A 4,661-nucleotide genomic window follows, 5' to 3' on the forward strand; every position below is an offset into this window, starting at 1 on the left:
CTTATCCACCTTGACAAGCACATCCTCCACTATGCCCATTGGGTAAGTAATGGAACGATCAGCCAATTGTAGAGACATGTATGTGGGTTTTGGATCAGGCAGATCTAACTTTTTAAAGATCGACAACGGCATCAGATTAATGCTTGCTCCCGAATCACAAAGGCACTTGTCAAAAGTCAGATTGCCAATGGTGCAAGGAATGGTGAAGCTTCCTGGATCTTTCAGTTTTGGTGGTAACTTTTGCTGCAGAACAGCGCTGCATTCTTCCATGAGAGCAACGGTTTCAAGGTCATCCAGTTTCACCTTCCTTGAAAGAATAGTCTTCATAAACTTCGCATAACTAGGCATTTGCTCCAGAGCCTCAGTGAAAGGTATATTGATGTGAAGTTTCTTGAACACCTCCAGAAACTTCCCGAACTGTCTATCCAGCTTTTGTTGTTGCAATCTCTTAGGAAAAGGTGGTGGAGGATAGAGTTGTTTCTCCCCTGTATTAGCCTCAGGCAGAGTGTGTTCAACAGTAGTCTTCCTTGGTTCTGCCGCTTTCTCCTTTTGTTTAGATTCTTCATCACTAATTTCAGCTTCTCCTTCTTTTACCTTTTCAGCATCAACAACTTTTCCAGACCTTAAGGTAATAGCCTTGACTTGCTCTTTAGCTTCCTTCCTACCTGGTACTTCCGTGTCACTAGGAAGAGTGCCAGGTTGACAATTGAGCACTGCATTGGCTAATTGACCGATTTGATTTTCCAAGGTCTTGATAGAAACCGCCTGACTCTTGCATAACAACTTAAGTTCCTAAAAATCAGCACTAGTAGGTGCAGTTGTACTTCCCTGTTGAGGATATGATTGCCTTGTAGCATACTGCTGTGGTTGCTGGAATCCAGGTGGGTTAAACTGTTTACTCACTCCTTGCTGATATGGTGGCTGAATAGCATTCTAATTATTCCCCCAGCTGAAATTTGGATGATTTCTGTTGTTAGGATGATAGGTCGCTGGCACAGGCTGCTGTTGTCGGTGATAATTATTCACATACTGAACAGATTCATTGACAAGAGAACACTGATCCGTAGCATGAGAACCTGCACAAAGCTCACAAACCATAGCTATTTGATTAACTTCATATATAGCCAGAGAATCAACCTTCATTGATAACGCTTGGAGCTGGGCTGCAATAGCGGTGGCTGCATCAATTTCCAGAATACCTGCTACCTTTCCTGACGTCATCCTCTGAGTTGGGTTTTGATGCTCATTTGCAGCCATCGTCTCTATAAGATTATACGCCTCAGTATAGCTTTTAGCCCATAAGGCGCCTCCAGCTGCTGCATCGAGCATGGGCCGAGATTGGGCCCCCAAACCATTATAGAAACCAGTGATACCATCCAATCCGGCATTCCATGATGTGGACATTTTCTCAACATTTCCTTGTAGCGTTCCCAAGCCTCGCACATAGATTCTGTAGGTTGCTGCGCAAACTGAGTAAGAGCACTCCTCATAGCAGCAGTCTTTGCCATCGGATAAAACTTCACCAGAAACTTTTGCGCAAGATCTTGCCACGTAGTGATGGACCCAGCTGGTTCAGAATGTAACCAGTCTTTAGCCTTGTCCCTCAGTGAGAATGGGAAAAGCCTCAACTTGATAGCCTCATCAGTCACGCCATTATACTTAAAAGTGCTGCAGATCTCGACAAAATTCCTTATGTGCATGTTGGGGTCTTCAGTTGCCGCTCCTCCAAAAGAAACAGAATTCTGCACCATCTGAATAGTGCCCGGCTTGATTTCAAAGGTGTTAGCTTGAATAGCCGGATGAAGGATGCTTGACTGAATGTCATCAATTTTAGGCCGAGAAAAATCCATAAGAGCTGGATCAGCTTGAACAATACGATCTCCCATGTTTACTGGTTCTTTCCGCTCAGTTCCTGAATCCGAATCCTCAAAATCTAACTTCTCCGGAATATCAAGAACTTCGTCTGTCTCCTCAGCTGTATCTAAAGTCCTCTTGCGAGCACTTGAACGAGTTTGCATAAACGCTTTCTAAAGTACCTGAAACACAACCGAAAACAATAATTAACTACTACGTCCTAATCACTGAGTCCTAATGACCAATGATGGTAAGTACATAAACTAAACAAATACGCCGAGTCCCCGGCAGCGGCGCCAAAAACTTGTTAGGGCAAAAACACGCGCTAATATTCACGCAAGTATACGCGTTCGCAAGTAATATAAAATACTTTCTAGTTCGTTCCCACAGAGACTCAGACTAAATTATTGTCTAATTAAACTCACTCACCAATGTATGATTACTTCTCAATGTTAAGACACTAACACTTAAAATTGTTAACTAAATATTAACTACAATTAACTACTTAATTAATCACTTACTTAACACTTCAAATTATCAATAATAAAACACTCATGAGATCACAACTTCATTACTACTTCCTTCAATAGCCATTGTTATTACCTTTAGCATGTGACAGTGATGATATTAATCGAATAACACGAAACTGATAAAAGCCAACTTTCATTGTACTAATACCATTCTACCAAGCATCCACAATTAAGATAGAAGTTGAATAGTCATCAATTATGTTGAGTTCCTATATGTCTACAGAAATTGACAACACAACGATTTAAGCGCAAGTTATTCCTTTTGATTACATAGGGCAAATAAAACTGTTAGAGTTACCCACTAATCATGCATAACGTACATGAACCTATGCTAGCATGGCAAGTTCTAAATCTCGAGATCCACCGTCGCTTCACAAGAGATTAACACCCTATCTTATATGTTCGCAACGCACATAAGACGAATACGCACAACCAATACTAGATATCATACAATCATCACACACTAAAGTATTAAACAATTAACTAAAGAATTCTATAGTAAATCCGTTGCAACCCCATGATCACGATTAGCCCATAATAGCACTTATCGTCATCATGGGTTCATATGAAATCATGATAAACAAACACAAGAAAATAATAACTAAACTAATTATATTAAAGCAGAGTACGTCACAAGAGTAAATAAGTTCAAAGCAAGAAAACTAGCATCCAACGTTACAACGAAACAAGAATCACAAGAAAATATGCTTCCTCTTCGTTGCGGTGTGCTAAATCGGTCTTCTTCCTTATCTCCTTTGCTCCTTGCGTAAAAACACGATCTTCTTCAATCCACACTTGTGAAAACGTCTCAAATCTACTTATATAATAGTCCCATAAAACTCAGATTACATAGTAGTGGAAACCAAACAGAAGTAGAAGTCCTGAAATAATATATCTTTTTTCCCGACCCTGCGCGGCCGCTCAGTATAGCTGAGCGGGCGCTCAGCTTGCTGCGCGGCCGCTCAGCATTGGTGAGCGGGCGCTCAGCATTGTTGAGCGGGCGCTCAGGCCTCTACTGGAAAAAATCCTGAGTTGCTCCGTTTCTTCACCGTAATCTGCCCATTTCTTTCCTCTCGCAATGGTGAAAACATGCCAAGGCTTATTCTTAATGATTCCTCCCCCAAAATGCAACTAATACCCTGAAATGCATAAACACTAGAAAAACGCATCAAATACACAAAATACTTGATTTCAAGACACCAATTTAAGCCATTTTAAGACGCACTAAGTGGTATAAAATGCCACTTATCAGTAATAAATAGAGTTCCATGAGATTTTATTTTTGGGTTTGTAATAAAGATAATGAGTTGTTCTTGTTTTCATACCTCAACCTTAAATGATCCTGGATAGATGTAAAGGGGTTAGATATATGTTTGTATAATTAATATATAGGTTCGTATTAAGTTGGATATCAGCAAGTAACCCCCAGATTTGGAGGGCGTTACACTTGGTATCAGAACTGTAGGTTTTAGTCCCTAAAACAAGAACATTATGACTAAGATAAGATAGGAAGATCACATAAGAGAGGAATAAGATTGTTAGGGTTTAGATAGTTTCTAAGACTAGAAATTTATAAGTTCTAGGAATGCTAAGTGACCCTCTCTTGTCATGTATTTTGATTATACTATCAGATGACGTCATCATCATCCGAGAGAAGAGTGACAGAACTAGTAGCTCCAGTAGTCCCGTCAGTAACAATAGAAGCTCCGACATAGATAGCCCCAACACGGATACCCCAGGAGCCAGTACCAGCACCAAAGCAGTTACCAGATCCAATGGAGATGTTTGATCCCCTGGATTTTTTTGAGCCATTGCTACCACCTCCACGACCTATGTAGTACCAGTTTATCCCTAAGATAGAGCCAGAGCTTCCACCAGTTGTAGCTCCACTTCCTTTACATGTGTATGCTCCAGCTCCGGAGATATTTCAGATGACCCCGGTTGAGGGGATGGAAGAGCATGATATAGGTTTACAGTTAGGATTGCCACAGCAGAATATTGCTGGGATACATAGAGTTACGTCTTAGGAGTCAGTTGGTCAGGTTAGAGAGCCGTACATTGTACCTTATCATGAGTATAGTAGCATGAGGGAGGATGTGTATTATTAGAGATCCCAGTGCAGGGAGATTATGGGATTATTTGATCAGAAGGATAGAGGACCTTTATCAGCACTTCATCCAGATTACTTATAGAGGCATAGACTCAAGCAGACCGTCTACAACGCTTCTCTTGAGTTAGATGTATTGATTCATGATGGGGCTCACACATATGCAGAGT

General features: G+C 40.9%; 1 non-coding gene across 1 annotated transcript; it reads left to right on the forward strand.

Annotated features, from left to right (window-relative positions):
* Positions 1-1,386: 1,386 nt before the first annotated feature.
* LOC141679570 (small nucleolar RNA R71) lies at positions 1,387-1,493 on the forward strand. The gene has a single exon (XR_012558134.1). It is a non-coding gene; the product is annotated as a small nucleolar RNA R71 (small nucleolar RNA).
* Positions 1,494-4,661: the final 3,168 nt, after the last annotated feature.

Source organism: Apium graveolens, chromosome 1 (genome assembly GCF_009905375.1).
Source record: "Apium graveolens cultivar Ventura chromosome 1, ASM990537v1, whole genome shotgun sequence".
Taxonomy (NCBI): Eukaryota; Viridiplantae; Streptophyta; class Magnoliopsida; order Apiales; family Apiaceae; genus Apium; species Apium graveolens.